Consider the following 24,762-nt stretch of genomic DNA (forward strand, 5'->3'; position numbering starts at 1 on the left):
CGGCCACCCCTCGCCGGGCTCACCCCGGCATTGTTCGCTCCCCGCCGCCGCCCGGCAGCGCTGCACGGACAGACACGCGGACGGACGGACAGACAGACGGACGGACGGACACCAGCACCCTCCCCCCTTGCACACGCAGCGCCTCCCGCCCCGCGGCGGCTCCTCCCGAGCGCTGCCCGCCGGCCTCCCCCCCCCCGCCTCCGCCGCACGGCCGCGGCTCCCGGCCTCCCCCAGCGCCCAGCCCGGCTCCGCGGGGACCCCGAGCCGGGGACGGCGCCGAGCCGAGCCCAGCCGAGCCGCGCCGCCCCGCTGCCCCCCGACCCCCCGCACGTACGCGGCGAGCCGAGCCCGGCGCGGCGCCGCTCCCCTGCGCGGTTCGGGGCCCTGCTGCAATGCCTGCGAGGCTGACTTTCAAAGCCTAACCCGCAGCCGCGATCCTCCCCGCCTTCCACCTCGCCCGGCGCGGCGCAGCCCGGCTCCTCCTCCTCCTCCTCCCCCCTCCCGCGCCATTCATCTCTTCAGCCAAGTTTCTTAACCCTTCTCTCACCCCGCCCGCGGCCGGCACGGAGGGAGGCCGGCAGGGATGGAGGCTGCCCCCCCGCCCTGCCCTGCCCTGCCCGGCCCTGCCCTGCCCGGCCCCGCAGCCCCCGGCCGCCACCGTGGGAGCGGGGAGTATCGGGGAAGGGGCTTCCCGCGGTTACCGCTTCTTGCCGGCTCAGCGCGGGCATTTTCCACCTTTCCTCCCAAAAGCATCAGCTGGAAACTTTGTTTTTTCTTTTTTTTTTTTTTTTCTTTTTTTTTTCTTTCTTCTTCCCAACCTCCCGCCCCCCCCCCTCGCTCGGAGCCTCCCGCGGCCCGCCCGGCACCTGCGGCGGCGGCTCCCGGACGAGCCGGGGGCGGAGCGGGCCCGGCCTCCCCCCCCCCCCCCGCCGGGCTCCGAGCCTCCCCCGGCCGCCCCCCCGCGGCCCTGCCCTCGCGGCCTGCGGCGCCCCGAGCGCGGCCTCTCCTGCTCCGGCCGGGGGGGGGGGGGCTCGGCTGGGGGCCGGGATGTGCCACGGGGGAGGCAGCAGCTGCCCGCACCCCCCCCCCCAGAAAAAAGGGCGGATTTGGGGAGCCGGGGCTGGTGGCCCCGTGTCAGTAACCAAGGAACGGGCGGCACGGGACAGAGGCTCCGAGCAGAGGCGGCCTCCATCTTGGTGGGTGGCAGCCACGGCGGCCTGGAGGCAGCCTCAGCTGGGGGGGCTGCACCGGGGCTGCTCTGCCGCCGGGCTCCGTGCCCGCCGAGGAGGGGTGGGAGAGCCCCGAGACACGCAGCCGGCTTGGCTGCTGAGGCTAGACTGCAAAAAAAGTGCGTGACCCCAGCCACATCACCCATGTGCCTCCGCAGTGCCCGTGTTTAGAACAAGCCTCGACGCTTGGCGTGTTGTTTGACATGGAGACACATCACGATACTTTGTTTCTCTTAGAAGTTGAAGACTGGAAAAGGAGAAGCAAATTTGTTTACGAATCGGCTATGAACTGTGCGATAGTATCTGTGTCAACATATGCCAGTATTTTAGTTCTAAAACTAACATAAAATAATTACAAGTGGTACACTCAAACATCTTTTCAGGAAAAAATAAATAAATAAATAAAAATACCGTTAAAGAATGTATGAATTTCCACTTTAAAGAAAGCAAAAGGGAGTCGTGCTTGTGAAAAGCCAAGTGCTTTAGCTTACAGATATCATGACTGAAAGTAGATGTAGGAATGTGAAGCAAAACCTCTTTTGCTTTGGAATGCACGGATTGTGTACAGGCTTACAGCGGAGCGAGTAATGCACTACTTGACCTATTTTTTGTAAGCCAATGAAAGATTTAGGTTAACTTCATCATCATGTGTTTTTAACCACTTTTTTCCAGAAAAGCAGCAGCATTTTCTAAAGCTGCTGCGTGTCACATTATATATACATGACAGTCTCTTTTTCTTTGAGGGAATGTCTCACAACATAGCCCGATCGTGCTTCCGGTAAAACAATGAGTTTTGCTCTTCATTTCCATAGTAGCATCATTAGCACATTCTCATAGTAAATAAATGATCTTTAATTTTTCTTTTTTTTTTTTTTTATTTGAATTGTCTAGGAGAAAGGAAATATTCTCATTACTGCAGCAGTTTAGCTGCTATTTCAATCAAGAATGTCTGTAGTAGAGACCTCTTTCATTCTTAACCTTAGGGAATTTATTGTGTAGACGAGAGACCTACAAAACGAGGAATCTTGAACAGGCAATGGAAAAAATCTTCATGAAATACTTGTTAAAATGCGTTTTGTTAGATAAAATATAGTTGGCTGAGGAAACAAGTTCTATATGATACAATCAACTGAGATTGTATCAAACAATGCTATATATTGATTTAGCAGATTATTTCCAACCCTTAATATTCATATCACACCAAATTTTGCCCATTACAGTTACCCAAAGTATGAGAATCAAAACAAGTTAGGAAATAAATTTTCTGTACAAGTGAAGAAAATACTGCAGCACACAATGCTTCTCTCAAGAAGTATCAAAGTGCTGATGTGTATTTGTTGGCTCTTTCTCTGTAGTCTTCAACCAAACTTTAATGCACACTCACTCTCCAAGCATAAAAGATGCACGTCTACCAATGCACCTACCTATCCACTACCTGGGGGTGGTGCCTATAACTTCTCTTCGCTATAGACGTCACAGAAGGAGACATCCTTTCAATTCTTCAAGGGAAATTCTTTATTATAAGATCATCTATAAATTGAAGGCCAATTATGACAGGAAAACATACTGGGTTTGGATTGGTCTTGGAATAATTTTATATTTATAGGGTTTATGTTAGAAATCAATCCTAGAATTGCAAGCCTGTAGCTCTCTCACCATGTTTTTTTTAGTCATAAATTCACATTTGGTAATAACAGTGAACCAATTATTTTTATATTTATAAATATATGTAATAATACACATACATGTGCACTCGCACACACTTTACAGTTGCTAACCATCAATCAATCTCAAGACAGAAAGCCATGCTTTTGATCTACTAGGAATTCTGGCAAAATCAAAATGCAATTGTAATTATTACATTCTTGCAGTTCTAAAATCAATCCTTGTGACTGTTTTAAAAATTGTTAAATAAAAATGTTGACTTACCCCCAAATTTTCCTTTGATTGCCTTGGTGGCTACAATAACGCATTTAAAATGATGAACAACATTACAGTTCCAGTAATGAAACATTGTCTTTATCTTATCTTGCTAAAAATAAAGCATAGGTCTGTGCCATGCAGTAACAAGAAATATATTATTTTCAAAAAGAAAATAAAAATGCTATTACATGATTCCCAAACATTTTTATGCTAATGCTAATTATATAATCTTTAAATTGCATAAAGTGTTTTTAAGAGCTTAGCTGAACTACAATTGCTTTTATTTTGATTTTCTTTTCTCAGCCTCTCAAAAAACTAACGGCTCTGAAACTACCTTTTTCAATCAAAATAATTAAGGCCTTGCTTTATGACATCCAATCATGATGTGAAAGGCTTGGAACACGGTTGAAAAGCTAGCTAGCTTTACTGAAATTCATTTACAGACAAAGTCTTACTCTAAAAATACTATGCCAGACTTACATAGACCAATAATGAAATTCCATCCTTGACTCAGCCTAGTTCAATTCACATAATATGTCAGATTACCCACTGTTTGGAAGGTACCTTCACAGAGCATTAAATCACCTAATATTCCAGAGTTTATGTAGGCACACAAAATAATAACAGTAAAAAAAAAAAAAAGTACACAAAATCATCACTATTCGATAACTGACTTCAAAGGAGGTTTGCCTAAATAAGTGTTAGTTGTAACTTCCTCCTCTGTCTGAACAGTGTTCAGGCATGAATCAGTAGTAGGAAAAGTCTCCCTTTTTTCAGTGGTACTATCTAGGAGAAACTGAAATGAGTGGGAACCGTATTGTGGGAACCGTATCAGAGGAAAAACTGGAACAGAGTGATGGCTTCTATAGGGCATACTATATAGCACATGTCCCATTTTGTTCAGCAGTAAGTCTGCTGCCAGGGGAGGTGGAATTTAGTTACATGTAAAAGAAAAAATAATGTACTCTTCATAAAAACGAAAGACATCAAACGTGAGTATGCTGTATCAAAAAGTTAATTTATCTATATTTAAAATGATAAGTTTATCAGCATGCTTACATAATTCATATAATTTCCTCCCGGAGTTGTTTTCTGTTTTTTTTTGTTTTTTTTTTTTGTTTGTTTGTTTTTTTGTTTGCTTGTTTTTTGTTTTTAATTACACCGTTTAGTAATGTTTTTGCAAGTACTTTGAAGCAGGTCATTTCACTTAGTCACCCTTAGCACCTCAAGTTCTTTTTGTTCTTTCTGTGTTGTTTAAAAGTAGACTTCAGATCATGACTATTTGATCTAAGAGTAATAAGCAAAGTACCAGATGCTAGAGTCTTTCCAATTACAAAACATTTAAAGACAGCTGTAACATATAAGCTCTCATGAAGGAGTCATATGCTTGCAGCATCTGGTTAGTTTCGGCCATGCCTCTAGCGTACCGTATCTGTTCTGAGGCATGAACTAGGGTTAGGCTTACTTTCCCATATGCATTTCTTGTGCATGTCTGTGTGCATTTTTCGACAGTACACAGGAACCGACACTTTGGGGCTTATATTTTCTGGCAGGAAATAAACACTACTTTCAGCCCCTGTAACACCTTTCATGGAAGAATCAAAGTGGTGTACGTTAAGTTGATGTGGCTACTTTACAGTAATTGTTAGCATTTTACCAGAATAAAAGACTTGTGTTTTTAGCCAGAAGAACACATCCTGTACTTGTGAATTTTCTGCAATTTCATCCCACTCGCACAATGAAAAACACACTTTTGAGAATGTTCCTTTGATGAGTCACTCATTACTGATAGCATGAAGGCATGTCCAGAAAATGGGTAGCCTTGCCTAGAGTTACCACTTCCAAACTCACACAAGGAAGTACCAGGAGAGCAGGTGTAACAGTCAGTGTGAAAATACTCATACTACTTGTGGGTCAACGACTTTGCAAAGATAACATTTGAGAACGATATGTGTGTAGCTGAAACCATTCTGACCATACAGGTCCCTTCAGACTTCATGTTCCTGCTTCTCTCTCCTCCTTTCTTTGACAAACATGTTCCTAATGTCAGCAATAAAGAATTGAATAATAACTGAAGCATCTTGCCTTTTCTGAGGCTCAGCATTTAGAAGCTACTGTCAGTACAATATTGTTGTCACCAGCACCATTTTTCTGGCCAGCTATCACAAAATCTGGATAACCTTTTGTCGTGGTTCTCATGATGACACAAACCATGTTGTTGAAACAGTATGTTCCAAGATAAAATGAACAGTACGTACAAATTATACATACGGAGAACAGACAGCCAGTACCATACTGCAGTGAAACAGAGCTCTAGAAATGACCATTAGGAAGCAGCTAAAAAAGAGAAACTAAAGCGTCCTATGTGTTGCCCTTAAAAATAATACAGGTACTTTTTTAATTTATTTTTTTTTAACAACAGAGGAACATTTTAATTACATCTTAAAATTCTTATATTCTTCAGTACGAATGACCTTAAGTACTCTGACTTAAGTAAATTAAATTGCTGTGATAAGTTAAACAGCATATCTGGTGTATTTTTATCAATATTTTTACCTACCCGTATATTAGCTTATGAACAAGAGGAGGTTTCATGGAAAAACAACAGCATAAGATGCAAGTTATTTAATACACTGAAGCCATGGAAGCCACTAACTTGAAACACTTACTTGAGTAACAAAGTCAGAGTTTTAATTTATATTTCTTTTTCTCCTTTTAGAAGAAAAACAATACCGTTTACTCTAATAACAAATAGAAGGAAAACCAGCAAGCCCAGATTTATTTTATCTGATTTCAGTTACAGCAGATGAGAAGATGCTCTTCTCCTGTTCTAGTGGTATGCTGACTGCTTTCACTTTTACTCTGGAAAACAGGAGGACTGTTGGCCTCTGGTGCCATCTTACACACAGCCTGGCCTCCAGCTGCCTCACCAAAGTGCCTGCCTCTCCCAGCTCCCAGCCCTGTATGGATATGCTGGACATTATCACCATTCTGAAACTTTATTTTAGCCTGCTCAGTCACATCCTTCATACCTCAGAAAAATGGACTTTTATTGATGAAATAATACAGAAGCAGTGCTTTAAGTGCCAAAGTAGCATCTTATCTTTTCCATTTGTCTGTAATGTTTTTGTTTGTTTGTTTATTCTGAGTTGCTAGTTGTTTTTTCTTTCTTTTTTCATGTGAGAGTGGGAGGGAGAAATGAATGAAAGAGGCCTCAGAGGATTACTGGAATTCAGGACTACAGAAGGTCTTTCTCATATGCTTATGTCATAATGAAAAGGATAAATATCGTTTTGGAAAATCCTATGCGCAACCAGTTTCAGAAATCACATAAACATAATGGAAAGCAAAAACACATGGACTACAATGCACCATTTTACAACGTAATTCGTAAAAGACTTCTGAAAGGTAATGAGTTAAGAAATACTGAAAAAAAATCTGGTTTCTGTCATTAAGTATCTAAAAAGTGACCGTCTGGGAAATATGGTCCCAGTTCTTAAGGATTAAACATTTTCAAGAAAATTGCTGCTTACCTACCAAATGTCACAGATTTAGTCACAAGTGATTACTGGTTCTGTTTATGTTCTGATGCCTAATGGGAAAATCTATTTAAATTGTGCATCCAAAAATTTAAGGAACTCAAATCACTGGGTCTTGTGCTTATACATAAGTTTCTTATTTTTATTGTATGTATTTTATTGGATTAGTTTATTAGAATCAAATTAGTTGTGGTTTTATAACTGATCCAACTATATTTCTTTGCATAGTTTTATTAGCATACAAATATCTAGGTTTTATTATGAGACATTAGTTTCACTAAATGTTAGATACGTAAAAAATCCAGCTTTGATGCTGTTGATCATCATACCAATATTTCACATGTGACGTAAAGCTGGCAGATTTTAAAGAGTGATTCAACTCACCATAAAACAGATAGCAACAAATATCTTCACGTAAGTTACAACCCTTTCATGGAGGTGGGAAATTTCTCTTGCTACTTTTTGTATATATTTCAAAGAACTCAAGATTACTCTTACTTTGAAAATGAGGGAGTAAGAACATGGCATACTTCCATATACAAAAAGCAGATAGTACAAACCGATGCTATATGAATAATTTTGATATGATTGCATCTTTTATTTTTCTTGGGTAATGATGTAATTAAAAAAAAGCATACATGAAAACATCTTCTGTGGAGAAGAGAATTCATTACAAATTGTGATGACTCAGCACAGAAAATCTCTGCGTTACATTCTTCATTTGAACAACATCCATTCTGCTGCATTACAATGGCTAAAGTAACTTTTTTAATGGATAAGCTTGTGTGGAAAAAAAAATAATTACATTTTGTGAAAAATCTGAAAGGGTTGTTTCATGTTTATTTGGACTGAGAAGCAACATTCAAAGTCCTACAACATTATAATTATTGCCCACTGTGCAATTTCCCAGGTGGAAAGCCAGGATTTTAATACTGTTCTTGATAAAATACTACAAAAAGCCTGAACATGGAAGCCCTATTACAGAGGAAGGAGGAGTCTGTACGCCTAGGAATTCCTGTTCCATGTTTCCCACCCAGCCTAACAGATGCATCCCTGAGGAATCAGATCATCAAGCAGCAAGAAAAAAATGTTTTCAAGTTGAATTTTGTGTAACCTGATGCTGTGAATCATTTTTATTATTATTTTGCGTAAGCAAAATACCTCCATCACATACAATATATAAATGGATTCACATTTTTCTGATGAACACTATCTAAAATTACTCCCCTCTCTAAAATCCCTTCTTTAACATATATGACATCTAAACCCTTGTTACATCAGTTCTTCAGCACTATTGCCAACTTTCTTAATAGAAGGGTAAAGACTCACATGACTCCTTACAAGTATCATCTAAAATGTTTTGCCCTCTATATTCCTCCTAACTTTTACTGGTCAGTAGCACTGTTTACCTAGCAGAAACATAGAAAAATGTTAGTTGAAAAATATATGTGCAAAGATAAATGTCTGTGTGTGGTTTGACAAGGGCAGATTTCAACTCCTGAAAACGCAAACACTTGACAAATATTATCATATACCTAGCAGTTAAAGTTGCTAGGTTGATATAGGAAAAAATAATTAAACCCATAAAGATTTCTTCAGTTCTCCAAAGTCACTTTATATGCTAGTTATTTGTAATTTGCTACTCTTGCTATCTGATTGATGTTGCTCATATGGGTGCTTTAAGAAAGCTAGTAAATGAGCTAGTAAATGATTTTAGAATATGATGCAACAATTTAGATGAATTCTTGTTTTTTTTATTGTTATTGTTTTTGATTTTTAAAACAAATAGTTCCACGTGATTTCTAGAGTTATTCCTTTGACAGCAAATAGGTTTTATTTATTTCATTTCTATAGAAAAAAGGAAAAGGCAGAAACAAATTGCTGTGCTATGACCCTCAGTATTCTATACTGAAATTCTCTTTCCCAGTTTCAGAGACTACTGTGATTACAGCAATATCCAGTACTTGGATTTATGAATAAAAAACACAGTTTAAATCATGACATGAAGACATGTAATTGTTTGCCATGACTCTCCAGCTTTTTCCTAGTTCTCACCTTCTATCCCCTGAGAGAAATGTGTGGTTTTTTGTTTGTTTGTTTTTTTGTTTTGTTTTTTTTTAATTAAAATGATGGGTGGATTCTGTCTATTCCATATCACGAAAAAGACAAAGATACTCAAACTTTGCTTCTACTGTACTGCTGTTCTGTTAAAGGTTCTGGTAAAGGTTTACCTTCCTTCTTTCCCCTGTGTCTTCCTTGTGAGTTGAAATATCAATGAACATTTTCAGCAACGTTTTCCAGTTCTGCTAGAACGCTTCTGGTAGAAAGAAAACCTGTAAACCAGAAGCTAAAAAATAACCTATACAAATCTTTTCTCAAATTTTTAAAAATTGATAAAAATCAAATTTGCAGAACTATTTAAAAATTATTATTATTTTTAATAGACTTTTTTGCTGTCTCTTCAGGGCTTTAGTGAAAACTAGTAATGGTACGCATTACTTAGTTGCTGGAATCAAAAAAAAATGCAAGAAATGCAACACCACATACAAAGTGTGTTTGCTATATTGAAAAAAAAAAAAGCTACATCAATGTACAACACAAAGCATAAAACCCTTTAGTGTTATTACTGTCTCATTTTACATCCCCATAATCCAGTATCACCAATGTAAGTAAAAGATTTGCCATTGTCTTCAGTGAATACAGAATAAAATTTCTATATTTTAGGTGTTTTGTTTTTTTTTTTACTATTTAAAATTTTCAGCAACACAGCAATGAGACATAACCTTCTCCAAAAGACAGGTTCTCATTCTACAGCTATTCTCATTTTGCTAGATCTTAATGTTCTTCTTGAATGCCTGAGGGACTTTATCTTCCTGTTTGGCACAGTTCTAAATTGGCTTAAATCATATTTATCCAACAGTTACCTGCATTATATTTTCAAGGGTAATTTGTGTCCTTCTCCTAGAGCATTTACTTCTTGTGCTCTGTAGGGCTCCATTTTGGCCCTGTTCATATTCAGCATTCCAAAGCTGCCTGTACACAGGATTATTCATTGGCTTGATGCTGGTTTTCATTTCTATGCCGACAAGACACAGACCTATTTGTCAACCAAACCAGCAATTTCAAACTACACTATTACCATATTGACAAGCTGGTGACTACAAAAGCTTCTACAAGCATCAATTTTCTTCACTTAAAATCAAACAAAACAGAGCTGTTCATGGCTGGCTCATGCCATCCACCCAAACCCACTTGAACTTCTAACCCATCTTTAAAATTCAAACCGGGTTCATTGGTTAAAAACCTTATGCTGTTTTTGATTGTGAGCTCTTCTTTCATTATTGCAGACAAAAGATTAAGGCTTCCTATTATTAGTTGAAATAAATGTGCTTTGCTTATTACTCATTTATGTTTTTATGTTCCACAGACTAGGATTATTTTAATGCCCATCTTGTCAATCCAATGATGAGACTGATTATCAAATTTCATTTTGCATAGAAAATTCTGTTTCCAGGGCAGTCTATTGTACACAATAACACACTATTCATACCTGCTGCTCTTTCACAGTGGTTATTAATACACCACAAAGTCTATTTAAACTGTTTTTTCTGTTGCCCTACCAAGTTTTTCCACAAACTTTGACTTATTAAGAGATACTCATCAGGGGGCTGATCCTACCAAGTTAATGGAGGCCTTGTCACTGACTCCAGAAGAAATGAGCTATAAGCCAACATAGCCTTTACTCGTGTTCTTAAAGCTTTGACATGAATGCTGGGTGATGGCCTTCTGCTCATGTCCTCTGACAAGAGAAAATGATAAGTCTCTACCTTCTGTATAATTTTTGGAAAGAGTTGTGAAATCTAAACTTACAGATTCAGAAACCCTTTTCAGCCCCTGGATCCAGGTGTTTGTGCACTCTGACTATATCCTGCATATTGAAATGAAACCTAGGTGTATTCGCTGTTTCTTAGCAGGCTCTGATTTTCTTCTGAAGGAAACCCACGTGTGACACCACAGGGCCTTCTCTCAGGGTGGCCAGACTACCAGTGCCAGAGACACAGTTCAGCTGTGTCTGGTGAGGACCTGAATATGCCACAAGCTGCATCAGGTTTTTCTTGTGTTCTGATGAGTTATAGCTTGCCTGTCAGCTACCAAGAGCTAAGAAGCCATTTAAATTTATTTATTTTTTGAATTATTTGTAGGAATTTGGACTAAGCATTCTCTACTATTCACTAATTAATCAAAACCAAGATAAAAGCAAAACTACCTACCAATGTAACCACCCCAGCAAACAAACAACAGTAGTGCTAGCAGCTTGTTTTCTCAGGTAACCTTACTCAAACAAGGATCTTACTACTTGGATGGTGCTACTGAAGTCAGTGAAAATTCTCCACAAGAAAACATACCATAATTTATGTAAGAAACATTGGCATAGCAGAATTACTGGCCTACCCTATTGGCCTTCCTGATGGCATGCATTTCTGCTGATGAGTTGATTACTGACTCTCGTAGTCGCTCAGGTTTATGCACATTTGCTCGGATTTGAAGAGAGATCTAACTTAAACACTAATATTTCTGGTGATTTAGTTTTACAACCAATATTTTATCTTTTTTTTTTTTAATGAAAATTTGAAGATTTTTTTTCCCCACAAATTGGCTTTTAAGGAAAGACCAGAAATTAGACCCACCAAAACAGTGATTAGAACATTTCCTGAGAACACAGAAATTACGAGGTGAGTAATGGGGAAAGGAAGGATTTATGACTATCTATGTAGCCACTGAAAATGAAGAGCATTTTCTCCTTTACATTATTAGAATCAGACTGCAAAACTTACTTGTTTATTGAATGTCTTTAAAAGGGTGAGATCTGCTGTACAAAGGAGTGCTACTTCTTAAAGACTAGCTGTAGAACCCCTAAAAGTTGTAGCTAAGAATATGGTCCTACAGGGATTATACTGAAGATTAAAATACTTTGGCTCTAGTGACTGCTGTAATGAGAATACGTATAGAGATAAACTGACAGAGCTGAAAAGTATTTAATTTAGATGAGAGCCTACAAAAATTAATGTGAAAATGAGAATCGCTTAGAGGTAATAGACTGAGGGTACAGGATTCATTTTTGTAAGTGTTAACCTCATATTACAGTGTTATAATGTAATTAAAATGGCAACATTCTTTGTTTTGGGAATTTATTTTAAATTTCTAATTGCTTTTTAGTTCCTAGGCTAGAAAAATTTTCAAGCAATTTCAGAATGACAGAAGTCAAGGATTTTTCAAAGCAATACAATGGAATGAGTGAGCTTCATTGTACTGAGCAAAAAGATTAAGCAGCAACTTGTTTTAATTGTTGTGATTAAATTAAACTATTATTGAATATTAATATTTGTTCTCATCTGCATTGAATATGAACATAGAAATTCAATGATTTTTTTTTTTCCTAATAACCCAATCCTTAAGAACTTGCCCCAAACTTTGAGCAGCTTTGATGTTCAAAGGCTTTGGCTGAGATCAGAGACAAGAAGGAAAAGAATGCAGACCCCTTCACAATGTTTTTACCTTTGAAGTCTCAGGTTAGAGGTACGATTACTATTTGCTTGAAGAAGTGAGAGAATGAAGGATAAGATCATGAATTATAATAACAGACAAATGACAAATGTTTTGTGTGAAGTGTATTTCCCTATCAGGAGAAAGAATGTTCTTCTAACAGATTTCCAAAGAGATTGGCAATTTATAGAGAGTCAATGAAAAGGAAATATAGATATAATTTTAATGCTTTAACTGGGACTAAAGAAGTCATTCAGAATTTTTCCCTTTATTTTCCTCTACATTTCATACTAGTGGTAGCAAATGTGCACATTATCCAAGTGTCAAATCCCCTAGACTCAAGCCTTGTACCGTACATCCAACATCTCCCCCATGAAAGCCTTCCATGAAAGCTTCTCTGTCATTCAAGATCATACTATTCCCTCCTTTATTTATTTCAGTGTCACTCAGCTCCATTCCACCAGCTTGGAAAAACGTCAAGAACTTTTATCTTCAGAGTCAGTTGCCAATTCTGTTTAGTGAACAAGCCAGCAGGGACCTCTGGTGCCATCAATGCAGTTCAGTTCAGTCCCCCTCTCTTTAGGGATGGAGTATATCATTATCCCAGTGGCTGGACAGAAAAAGATGCATTTTTAGAATAGTTCTCAGGGAGCAGTTACTGGAAATCTCCTCCCTTGAGGCAGTCTATTGGCAACAAGTTTTGCTGCTATGACATGAGGTATTGCATCAAGGCCCAATCCTGTCACTAATAAAGTTAGTGTGAAACATGCCATTCTTTTCAAGAGATTTCAACAGTATTATCATAGCAAATAGGAGCTAAAAAATATACCTTGCATCTACAAATGCCAATGTAAAGTCATGTCACAAGCAAGAACGTCACTTTATGTCTGTTTTCAGACTTTGTTTTAACGTAAGCCCCTTCCCCCAAAGAATAAAATTCACAGTTAAAAAAAAATCCATTTTCTTTCTTTCATTTTACAGTATTTCCATTTTCAGATTTTGATGTGTTTAAGTTTGCATCTAAAAATGTTAAGAACAGACTGTTTCATTTTTTGCAGGTTCCCCCCCCCCAAAAAAAAAAAATTTTTTTTCTAAAACAAAGCACAGACATTGTAAAGATTTAATTATTTAATGTAACTATTTTTTGATAGAAAAGTTTACTTGAAACTTTTCCTTCATCAGCTCTACTAGGCTATTTGATTGTTAATAGACACATTACATAGCTGTACTAGAAAACACTGATTAACTTGCCCAGGCTGAAGGGAGAATTTAAGTTTATAGCAGATGTCAGCCCCACATTTTGTTGACTGCAATAACAGGTAACAGTCCCACTATCTTGGAGAATGAAATTTTCTTTTACAGAAATACCATGATCCTGGGAGCTGTATTTTTTTTTTTCTTTTTTTTTTTTTTTATAGGATATTATTGTACTTGGCAATACTGGGTTTAATTCCACTTAAAATGACAGAACTGAGTTGTCATCATTTTTAACGGGTAAAATCTATGCCGTTCATCAGAGGTACTGTAAAACCTAATCAGAAATTAGACTGTAAAATTAATAGGCCTATATTCTGTATAATGCTATTTTATAAATTTGGAGCTGCAGCCATTTTTGAGCTTCACATATAGTGCAATTAAGCAGTGGTGGAATCTTCAGTTTAGATGAATAACTCATGAAATAACTGGTACTCTGCACTCACTGACTGAGTGGCTGCCTTTTAATTTGAGTCACACAGGATCAAATCCATCAATTCCATGCCTGAGCTTTAATTTTAGTGTATTTACATCCTGTAGCTGTAACCCATGGCGTAACATCCCCAGAATTTGTTTTTACACAGCAAGTATTAGGGATGGCTGCAGCGCATGGTGTTCTTGTGTGCATCCTCTCCTGCCAGCCAAAACCAATCCCCTCCATTCAGAATGAAATAAAGGGAAAAATGGAAAGGAGAGGAGAGAACATGCTAAGGCACATACACACATGTAGACAAGTCCAGGCCAAAGTTTCCCATGCCTGGAAAACAAAAGTGGAAAATCCCAAGCGGGACTCCTCAGGGTTTTCCTCCTACTCCCAGCATGGGGGGGGGGGGGGGAGGGGGGGGATGTGTTTGTCGCTCCCCCAGCAGAAGCAGGCAATCTGGCTCAACATATGTAATGTTATGTAATGCTGAAAGAGCCACTGCTGTTGACAATGAAGGATGAAAAGACAGCAATAAGCAGATAGCTAACCTGACTTCCCTATACTGAAGTGATTCACTTCTAATGGCAATTTGCACCATTTTAACTCCAAGTACCTCCCACGTAGCGATTATACAGTGTTACTATAAAACCTTAAGGTTCATCTGCAGAAACATTTCTTATGCTGGAGTTCTCTGTGGAGACATACTTACAAAAATTGGTATGAGAGGAAGATTAAATAGATAAGAGCATAAAAACAGATTACAGAATACATACAGTCTTGTAGATCAGCTTCAACAGGGAGGCAAAAGCTTAAACTCCTACTACTCCTGCAGACCTCTGTAATACTGGACAAATTGCTTAGTCTCTTTGCACCTCAGCTTCCTAGATTTGAAATTAAAGTAATATCTTTTTCAACTCTTTCCCTGCCTTAACTAAACACAGTTCAATACTGCAATGTTTCTTGCTTTGTTAGAGACACTGGAAAGCTGTCTAGCTAGGGGATCTGGACATCAGTTCAACCTCCTAACGTGAAACAACTAATTATTAATGTATTCACAGTTTTCCTATTGGATCTGATTTGACTTCTCTTTACTTATAAATCCTACTGTTCATACCAGCTCTATTTCCATCCCAAGAGAAAATAAACACTATTTGCCAAGAGCAAAAGAGCAAAATCAGAATGATTTTTTTTTAAAAAACAACCTGATAGAAAATATAGCACACTGGAAAAAAAAATAAAATCTACTTTGAAATAAATAAATAAACATAGTGTTATCTGTTTATATTATTAAAGCCATACCTTGAAGTAACCTTTCCTTATACCGTTAGTGCATGGTAATGGAAAACAAGGTGAAAACCCTTGAAAAAGTACTTAAAGCAATAAATCTGCACAAAGAATACACTTTCTCTCTATCATAATTACACAGTTAAGAGGCCTTTGCTTTACTGGCAACAATTCAGAGCAACAGGGTTTAGATTAATGCTGTCATCCTGTAGCTACTATTATAGAAATCGTAGTTATACAATTTTCAAAGTGAGCAATTTTATGAAGTTAATTATAAAATATTGTTTATAATTTAAACCACACAATTAATATTATTCACAGGCAAGCATAATGGACTCTTTGTGTTGAATGATAAGTTTAAGAAAAAACATAACTGATTTTGGAGCTAAAATGATTGATTTATGAGGTAAAATTAAAAGTGCTAAATATGTATCACTTGGCTACTCACCAGCTAAGTGGATGGGGGTAGTATGAGGAATGTCTATATTTAACTAACTGCAGTGTGTGAGTACGAAGGAATCAGAGAAATTATTTAAAGTGAAACAAGGGAACTAACCTAGAAGTAAATGGTGTAGATTTGAGAAAGGCAATTGGCTATCAAGGGAAACTAGGCAAGAATTAGATCTTCTTGCCTGTAAAAATCTTCTCTGATGTAAGGTAATGGAAGCTTCATTCTCTGCAAATTTAAAACAGATGAATCACATACTATCAAATTGAGAGTTGACATTCCAGTAACATTCTCATTAACATCTTACCTTTTAAGTAGGTGGTGGGATTTTAAATGGTACCTGGTATGAGTAAGGGAAACTACCTGCCTCTAATGAAGGAAGGACCTCTGCTGTACCAAGGGACATGACTTCTTGATACTTACCAAGAAGTACTGGAAGTACTTTCCATTTTTAATTCATTTGAGGAAGGAAAAAAAAAAAAGACCAAACTGATGTCATTACACATGGTGAATGTCACACCAGTTCACAGGCAGTTCCATTAAGAAGCTTTACACCAAGTAAAAATTCTCAGTCTAAATAAAAAACTATGCCCTACTGTTCTCTAGCTTTTATGGTGACAAATTTAAACTGAATAACAGATTGAAGAAGTCACTTGTTTTATTTCACCACATTTCTTTCTCTGAACTGATAGTTTAACAAAAGCGTATAAAATCATATTAATGTAAATGACGGATTTGGAAGAAAAACACTGAAGCAATCCACTAAACTTGTTTGTTTCCCAACCCCCAAACAGGCTCTTCACTTACATGTACACTAACCAAAGGAGAATCTCAGTGAGTCACCATTAACTGAATTCTACAAACATCCAACTACCCCCTATTTAAACTAGCCTGCTTTAGAAAAAAATTATATACACATCCATGAAAATTACCCTAGTAAAGTACAGTTTTTCCTGTCAAAGGGCAGAAAGAGATGCATTTAGCAAGCATGTCTATATGTATATAATAAAAGTTTGATCCAAATATCTCCATATCAATAGTTCTGTATTGAAGCCCTAAAAGTAAGGAAGTACCACGTTTCTCTGAGACAGTGATGAACACTGAGCTGTAATCTGCTTTTAGGCTAAAAAATATTTTTCCTGGATTGATAACTGTGACATATTTTGAAACAGAAGCAGCACATATGGATCATACATTACCTTGATTTCAGATACTTAACTGTGTCAAAACATCACAAAGCAAAAACATTGCATCAACACAGAGCTTTTTATCCCCACAGATCTTGTAATTATTTGCTGTTGAGCATTTGCATATATTCATAGCTCTACATATAAATAATATACGTAACATATATAGGATATAGAAAAGCAGCTGTATTTTCACTCAGATCCACGTTACTGCCTATTCCAAGTTACCTTCTAGCTGGTTAAGTAGTAACCATAAGTTCATTTTAGAACTCAGCTTTGCATTTGTGATCCATTAACTCACTTGTCAAAGGAACTTGACCCTTCTCCCACCTGAACACTGACATACATTATAGGCTTCAGTTCTTCCTCTTTTGTCTCAAATTTTTCCCTCATATCTTGTCAACTTTCTATCTCATTTTTTTTCCATGGATTTTCAGTCACGAGTCTCTAATGAACATTACTTTTTGCATTTGAGTGTGTTTACACTCTTATGCCATGTGATGAAGTAACATTGTGAAATTCCAGAAGAAAAAGCAGACTTATCAATAATGTTTATAATATTTCATATATCAAATGAAATGAAAGTTCATAATATGCTGACACTATTGCCTTTTCTTTGGTACCTTGCACCTTATCAGATCTGTAGCCACCAATCTAAAATGTCCATACTTACCGACAGTTCTGTTCACTCACTCTGTTGGCTTAGATATGATTATAATCTCCCCAGAGAAAGAACAGCCATTAAGCACAATTTGATAACTAAGAGAAAGAAAAAGTTCTATTTAGCAGTCTAACAAAGCACTAATGGAAGACCAGTTTACAAGTAAATGGCTGTAGTTGTGAAAAAACAACAACAAACAAAACCACACCACATGCTCCCCTAAAAAAAGGTAATGTATCTACTATTTTAGATTTCATTTGTTACTGAATAGAGTACAGTCTACTACAGATGACCTGGTGGCCTTCTAAGATTACAGACTAGAGCATGGGCTATTCAGCTCAAAGGTTAGGGCCCATGTCCAGAACTGGGAAAGAAGCCGAACATTCATAGCCAAAAATCAGGATCCAGAAAGTCAAACCAAGGGTCAGCAGCCAGAGATATGAATAAGCATCAGCGCAGGAATCTTGAGCTGAAATAAGAAACCTACAAGAACTAGTACAATCACAGGGCACAATGCAGAGGTGTTTTCAAAAGTGTGTGGTATGATGCACGACAGGATGTGCTCAGGTTCTGCCTCATAGACCTGCTTCTGAGTGACCAGCAGATGTGATCCAGCTAACCCCTTAAAAAGGGTCCAAACCACTGAGAACCTGATTAACTGCTGCAGAAGAAGGTCTTATCCCAGATTAGCAATACAGAGGATAATGTGAAGATAAGGCAGCCATGTATCAGTGTAAATGGTACATGCAGTATATATTTGCTTTAATCATGCAGCAAATAAGCCAGCCATCTACCAGTCCAATGCTGGTGGATAAATTGTCTGTATTAGCCAATGGTCATAGTAAGCTAGTCAGGTGTTCCCACTTGGTTCTCACAAACTTGACAGCTGGCTGTAGTGGATATACTCTTGCAGAGGCTGAGTCCACATAAAAATCCTTCTCTCTGCATCACAATTTTGATTAGTCTTACAACAGACTCAGGGTTAAACGAGTTATTCTTTGACCCTTATGATTTGGAGAGGAGGTACTGAGGACCTAAGGGTGAGGTGGAAAAATCTTAAAAACATCTTGGAATAAAAATAAAATAAAATAAGATTAACATATTAATATTCATATAACTCTGACACATCTACAAGAAAATCCAAATGGACAGTAAAACAAGCACCACTATCTTGTTGCAACAAGATAAATGCAGCTGCAGACATTTTTTCCAGGAAATATAAAACAAACGAGCTTCCGAACTGACTAGCTGTTGAGAGAGATGGAAACTCTTTTCTCTGCATTATATACCTGTTGGATAGATTGATAGAAGGCTACTATTTCTGTTACTGCTGATCCAGCAAGTTTAAGGAGCATTACATCCGCATACCACTATTAAATTAGTTACTAACATGCACCCTCAGAATCTGTTAAAAGCAGGAATGAATTAAAACAAATAGATCAACGTTGCAGTAGCATGAATCTTCTGAGTTTTGATAAGCCTTTGACCTTCCCAGGACTTAGTATTGCTGCAAAGAGCAGTGCCAAAATGTCAGACTGGACTTCCACCTGTAATTTTGTATGTGTGAAGCAGCAGTGGAGGACGTTTTTTACACAAGAGGACCCAGTATGAAAGGTGCAGATTAGAAGATAAAGGATAAGTCCTATCCCTTTGGATTTCCCCAGTGAAAAGTTTGCTTTACCTTGGGCTAATACCTTCATCCTGCCAAATCAGAAGCCTTAATGCTACTGGGCTGCTAGCATGCAAGGAAGGACAGCTCTCCCTTCTTGTACACTTGCAGAAGAAATCCAGGCCCTGCATGCTCAGGGGTGTAGTGACTCTCTGGCTCTTTTAGAATGCATTTTTATCAAGGAAAGCAGCAACTTCTTTGCAGAACAAAGCAGGTTAGGAAACAAAAGTAGTTTGAAGGGGAAACAAGGCTTTGTCATGTTGGACTGCATTAAATTCAGGGGAAAGAGTAGCTTCTTCATCTGTTCCTAGGGAGCACATAATACTTTCTAGATTCAGGTGGAAATGAAATGTCCACAAATGAAAAAGAAAAGCTAAGGCAAGTGAAGAAGGAATCGGCTGCGGCTGGAGGGCTTTGTGTGCAGGAGTATAGGTTACTGTACAATAGGTTTTGGGAGGGCTGGTGCAGTGACCAGTGTGAAGGACTGCTGCCTGTGGCATAGAGAGAGCCCAAGGGATGGGGCAGCCCTCATGGTCCCAAACAACCTGTCCAGCAGCAGAGCGATCCAGGACTGTCCTGAACCCTTTAGTGTGTAGTATCCTAGGCCCAAGTTCAAATTCCTTCCTGCCATGGCTCCAAAATTCAACTACCTCTGACTGAGACATCAAAACCAGCAGCTATGAAGAACATCCCACTAAGAAAGGGTGGAATGGGCCATGAGCATCTCATGAGTTTTGGAGCCACTGCTCCAGAAGTTCTGCATGTCCCTGACTGGAGCATTCTCCACCACAGCAGTGCAGCTCCTTACCGTAATAGTTCCCATTGAACTATTCTAAAACATTAAATTTAGAATAGGTATATAAGGTATTTTAGGCACATAAGAAATTAAATATGCAAATATTTTGCTGTGGGTCAGACCAACAGCATCTGTCTTCAAAAAAAAAATCTTGTTGAGGATTTTTTTTTAATGACCTCACCCTATTTTTCCACATGAAAGACAAATATTGTCTGACTTCCTTCATAGCATATTCTACATCTTATTGACAAATCACTTATGACACTAATTTATTAGCATAAAAATATTACTACACTCAAGACAGCCTGCTTTGATTTACTACACCATATGTTTTCATATGCCAAGGTCCTATCATCTCTGCTTGATCATTAAAAGTTCCATTGCTTGCCTTTCTTTTTTTATTTTTTTTCCTCCTTCTGTCAATAGCCAGAGTTTTCCCCTGTTGCTTTGGCTAAAATCCTGAGTATCAGACTGGCTTTGCAACTCAGAAGCTGAACTGATGTGTAAGAAACAAAATATGGTTTTTTCAGAGCCACATTATTTACAACAGTACCTTGCCACAAGTCTGTGGCAAAGTAGGGAGAAAAAGAAGAGTGTAAATACAGAAAAGTAAAATTTAATAACAATTATAGACAAGATGATTAAGGTGCAACATGTTTTCTATCCTCTTTATGTGCAAACTAATTCTATTACATGGGGAGGAAAGGAATGAAGTTAAATACACGTATCACTGTTGCATACATATCTCAGGGGTGATTTCTGTTTAGTTTTGTGCAAATGTTAGCATCCACTTCACATAAGCCAGACCCTCTGTACCCAGGGACACCTGCTGAATCCTGAATAGGAGGTGGAAACAGAGGAGTAAAAGCCTTTTTGACTGCATGATTTTATTACAAAGGAGATGGCTAGCTAATCTGAGAAATTGCAGTTCCAGGATCTTTTCTCTTTCACAGGTGTGCCTCCTCCTCTTTCATTTCACTATGCCAGTCATACACAGCTAGTGACTGACTGCTGATACTAGCCAAGGCAAGTAACCCCTGCACTGCTAATATTACAGGCTAAAAGAATCCACTCAAAAGCGTATCAAATACAGAGAACCGAAACTAACATTCAAATCTAAGCTGTATCCTTCACATAAATTGATCTGATATTTTGAAAAAGAAATCAAAGTCTCATTGACCTGCAGCTTGTGGCTCAGATGAAATCCATGAAAAATCAATTGGCTTATATTTCATTCTAGGCATTGTTTGTTTTGATTTTTGAAGGAAAAAGAAAAAGATACATCTTAACACACAGGTTAACCCATTATTTTATCCACACTCGACTTCTTCAGCCAATAATAACTGAAACCAAATAAGCCAAAACAATTTCACTATTTAAATGAGCTATATAAACGTGATATGAGTAAGAAGTTCAGAGACGTTTTTAAATCTTTCCTGTATTCTCAGATATTTTTATGCACATGTTTCTGCTAATGCTATAGCAATAAATTTGAACACCCACTGTTGGTGTAATGTATGCCTACCAGACTCTCAGCCAGATCAGATCATGCTATAGTTTATTTCCAAAGAGTATTTTCTTATTTTGTCTGAAAACTAAACAATTCATTTTCTTATGAGGAAACAAGTTTGTCTTTGAATACAGGAAATAAAAGCACAATGAAGGTATACATTCTGCATAGGAAATAGCACAAAGTTTTTGAAATGTATCAAAACAGTATATAGATCTAAGCACAGTTCATGTAAATAAGCAAAAGCTAAAGAGCTAGGTTTAAGTCACATTATGAAACACACCCTACACATGCAGGCACGCACCTTAAAAGCTGTGAGGAGTACACTTTCTCATGGGTTTGGATCTTCACACTGCCCATCAGGAGGCTGATAACATACTGACATGCCCTAATGTTCTCCCTCCCGCCTCCCATCCTCAACAGATCTTAAAGCACAGTATATACCCAGCTGCTTCAACCTCTTATTCCAAGACAGAAGCTTTAATAGGAACTTTGTACACATATATATCAAAAAAGTCAGCACATCTTGCTGTCACATACTCCGTGCGTTAGGAAGCTTATTCCGTCCTAGGACTGCTGAGATATTTGGCAAGACAAACAGCCAGTCTCCCTGTCTCCGTGATGGCGTCTGCACTACTGCGGATTTGTCATGTAATTCATTGAGTTGAACTTAGCACATAAATTTTCAGTTATGACTAAAAAGTTAAAAAATTCTCCACTGATCAAAACTGCACATCCATCCAGTCAAGGAGTTTTCTCTTTGGGGAACAAAGGATCAAACCCAGAATGCAAGAGTGACAAAGAAAGGAAGAATAAGCGAAAAGAAATATTGGCAATAAATAAATTGTTTTAACTCTTAAAGATCTTCCTATTTCTGCTCATTTTCCAACAAAATATCATTAAATATTTAAGTCACTGCCACCTTAGATGGCATTTTACAGAGATTTTTGATAACTGAGATCCCAGTAAACCAAAAGCTTCTACCACAGTCTAAACTCTGAAATGAAGACTAGCATCTCCACAACAAACTACAGAGCTCTGTCCTTAAATACATCACATCAGTAACTACAGCAAACCAGAGCCCAGGTCCTGACAACAAACAAGTTAATACAGAACCTTCCACTTGACACAGGAGCAACACAAATCTGTGTTCTTGTAGTAATCTCGTGTCAACCACAAATACCAAAAGCAACAAGGTGCTTTCATAATAAAGATTTGAACCTCTTGCCATAATTGACATACTGCAGGCAAAATTTATGATTTTGCTTAGGATTTGTTTTTTAAAGGAAATATTTTTATCATTATTTTACATAGAATAGGCTGTGGAATAGGACTGAGGGAGGTTCTGGACAGTGTAATATTTAAACTAGATGGAAGCAAAAAGCATTACTGTTTGAACAACACTTCTGAGGAGCTTTGTCAAAGTTCTTACCCAGCAAATATATGTATACCTATAAAAATCATTTCAATTCACTTTTTCCTTCTAATTTTGTAACAATGGGTTTCCCTACTCTAAGTGAAGGTGTATTAGTTTAATTATTAACAGCTTATAAAGAGGTGAACTACCCAGAGATTTTTCTTAACATTTACCCAGTGTATCTTTTAAAAATCTGAAATACATATATATATATATATATATACATACATACATATATATATAAATTAAGTGGTTTTATATCTAAAAGTCTTTATGAAAAAAAAATGCATAAATATAGCATCAAATAATAGATGTCAATTTGCTGTACAGGGTGTCTTAAGTATCTGCACCAGCAATTCCTTCCTGTTACAACACAACCTGCATTAGGAAGGAGCAAGGAGAGCTTGGGAAAGGGGGACTGGGGGGGGAGTACCTTAACTACACCAGCAAAATAAAGCAGTAAAACTTCAGCTGCAGACAAACCTTCTTGCTCCAACACTCCAATACGGAGCATAGTCAAGAGTGATTGCAGAAGGCGTGCAGAAAAGAAACTTTCTGAAGGTGGAGAGCAAGAACAGCAGCAGTAACAACAACAAAATCAGAAACAAATATAACACCCCACTGCAACGGCAGCTGTGCCAATCCTATTTTACACTAATCTTGTTTGTTTTCTTCCAGTATTCCTGCCAAAGGAAATTCCTTTGTATTTTGTTAAGACATCTGAATTTGAATGAGAAGAGGGAAGCTAGACTGCAGTCTAGCTTTTCTGATAGTCATACTTGAAGGGGTGAGAAAGGGGCCGGGGAGTGTCTAATCTGAAAATAAAGCAATTCACAGGCACACGTTCTTAGTGCAATGATAATAGGTTCAAGATAGCAAAAAATAATAATAAAAAGCAAATCATATCTGCAAGCACACACCCTTTATCTGGGATTTCTTTTTCCAAGAGAGGCAAGTGACTAAAGTACTCTTCTAAGGACCTCAGCCCCTCAAATAAAATCTGATTTCAACTTACCTGCTAGGTTGGTCTCAGTGCTAGGATCCTGGTAGATCTTCAGCCAGTCAGTACCAGAGTACTCCTACTCCAGGCTCTGGTTCCTGTTTCAGATAGGCAACAGGTGGGATGATTCTCAAACTATCTGCAGAGAAGGTAAATATATAATTTTAAATACAGATAGACCTAGGCCAAAAAAAAAGATTTTTTTTTTTTAATTATATTTCTAACTCAAGTCTTTCCTTCAAGCCAGTGGATACAGACAAGGTCATGAAAATTCAGGGTGGGGTGGTGGGAGGAGAAGACACAAACATTCACCCATCTACTTCTGAACAACTTCTACCTTGCAAGCCTGGTCTAAATTCCTGTTTTGCCTGATTTGGACTATGTACCTTTACTTCAGCTTACTGGCCTTGCCAACACAACCCTTCTAACCACAGGGCTATACAAACTCTTCTTCCTCCCATTATACCTTCCCCTATGCTATTAATAAAAGGTGGCCAATGCCAAGAGAAAGGAATGAAAGAAACCCACTTCACAGTAGGTAATAGCCTGACAGGGCCAAATTTTTGGAGGAAGCAAGCCAAGGCTCTAATCTGCAGTTACCATCTAGCAGAACTATGTCATCCAAAAGACTTCTACATGTGCAGCGAGCAATATACATGTTTTATACCTGTTAATTTCATCATCTTCTCCTCACCTTACGTGTGTTTTCAGTGGCCTACTGTACTGGAAAGAGTAATGACTCTAGTCAGAGTTTCTTAGGAAACAGAGATTTCAAGGCCAGATATAATAAGTCTAGCAAAGCGATGCCAAAGATGTGACAGACTAGAGTGCAACTTTGGCAGTAGAAGCCACAGAAATTCTTATTTACAGGTGCTGC

The 24,762-nt window shown here is 38.3% G+C and overlaps 1 protein-coding gene across 20 annotated transcripts in view; it reads right to left on the reverse strand.

Moving 5' to 3' along the window:
* The window catches only part of NRIP1 (nuclear receptor interacting protein 1), a 226,722-nt gene that overhangs the window by 159,320 nt on the left and 42,640 nt on the right, over nt 1-24,762 (reverse strand). For 5 of the 20 annotated variants that reach the window (XM_021279064.4, XM_021279062.4, XM_005030282.6 and 2 more), the window contains exon 2: nt 23,901-24,024. The gene's annotated coding sequence lies outside the window, so the exon portion shown is untranslated. Of the gene's footprint in view, nt 1-23; nt 143-334; nt 616-701; nt 835-866; nt 899-23,900; nt 24,025-24,762 lie in introns of those variants that run through there. The other 15 variants (XM_027449285.3, XM_027449283.3, XM_038185873.2 and 12 more) reach the window with 8 other exon arrangements.

Source organism: Anas platyrhynchos, chromosome 1 (assembly GCF_047663525.1).
Source record: "Anas platyrhynchos isolate ZD024472 breed Pekin duck chromosome 1, IASCAAS_PekinDuck_T2T, whole genome shotgun sequence".
NCBI classification, from domain to species: domain Eukaryota; kingdom Metazoa; phylum Chordata; class Aves; order Anseriformes; family Anatidae; genus Anas; species Anas platyrhynchos.